At 32.9% G+C, this 1,267-nt stretch overlaps 1 protein-coding gene across 4 annotated transcripts in view; it reads left to right on the top strand.

Annotated features, from left to right (window-relative positions):
* The window catches only part of LOC107715875 (talin-1-like), a 109,819-nt gene that overhangs the window by 86,236 nt on the left and 22,316 nt on the right, over positions 1–1,267 (top strand). The gene's annotated exons all lie outside the window — the stretch shown is intronic.

Here is a 1,267-nt window from a genome sequence, read left to right as displayed (position 1 = left end):
TTGTGCAAAGATTGCTTCTGAAAGAGGGATCGATACCAATGCTTCGTGCGCAAACGTCCAGACTCCAGACAAAGTAAGCATCACGCGTCATATTTTGTTTTCCAAAGCTTCTTGGCTCTCTGTAAGGCTAATGTTGCTAAAGCTATCATTGTCTCTGCCTGTTTTCACTAATGCTGCCTTCACGCGCTACCAGAATGATCGTAAATAGGGAATGTGATAGTTAAAAATTGCATTTGGAAGCAATGTGTGGTCAGTAACACGGCCACCATACACATACACACTCTGGGGACATCAGAGAACAATTTAAAATATTGTATCAATGCATTCTATGGCACCTTTAAATAAGTCTCTTCTGCTCATCAAGGCTGCATTTATTTAATCCAAAATACAGAAATATTGAAATAAAAAATTTTCTAAAATTTTCTATTTTAATATACTTTAAAATATAATTTATTCCTGTGAAGCAAGGCATTCTCCAGCATTACTCCAGTCTTCAGTGTCACATGATCCTTCAGAAATCATTCTAATATACTGATTTATACTCAATGTTGAAAACGTTGCGCTGCTTAATATTTTTTGGGACCTGTGATACTTTTTTCAGGATTCTTTGATAAATAAAAAGTTTAAAAGAACAGTGTTTATTTAAAATAGAAATTTTGTGTCACAACATACACTACTATTCAAAAGTTTGGGGTCAGTAAATTTTTTCTTTCCTTTTTTTTTTTTAAGAAATTAATAGTTTTATTCAGCAAGGATGTGTTAAATGGATAAAAGGTGATAGTAAAACTGTTAGAAAATATTTATATTTTGAATAAATGCTGTATTTTTTAACTTTTTATTCATCAAAGAATCAAAGATAAAAGCAACACAGGTTCCAAAATAATATTCAGCAGCACAACAGTTTCAACACTGATAATAAATCAGCATATTAGAGTGATTTCTGAAGCATCATGTGACACTGAAGACTGGAGTAATGATGCAAAAAATTCAGCGCTTCATCACAGGAATAAATTACATTTTAAAGTATATTAAAATAGGAAACCAATATTAGAAATTGCAATAATATTTCACAATATTACTGTTTTTTTCTGTATTCTTGTTCAAATAAATGCAGCCTTGATGAGCAAAAGAGACTCCATTAAAAATTTTACTTATCCCAAACTTTTGAACAGTATTGTATCTGTTGGAGATCTGCTGTAGTGCTCAGTCTCACAGTACTCTGTGCGTGTGTGTGTGCGTGCGTGCGTGCGTGTCTTCGTCTGCGTGT

The sequence above is a fragment of the Sinocyclocheilus rhinocerous genome, unplaced genomic scaffold, assembly GCF_001515625.1.
Source record: "Sinocyclocheilus rhinocerous isolate Xijiao unplaced genomic scaffold, SAMN03320098_v1.1 scaffold178, whole genome shotgun sequence".
Classification (NCBI taxonomy): domain Eukaryota; kingdom Metazoa; phylum Chordata; class Actinopteri; order Cypriniformes; family Cyprinidae; genus Sinocyclocheilus; species Sinocyclocheilus rhinocerous.
Note: the sequence above shows the minus strand (reverse complement) of the source record. Positions and strands in the feature narration are given on the sequence as shown.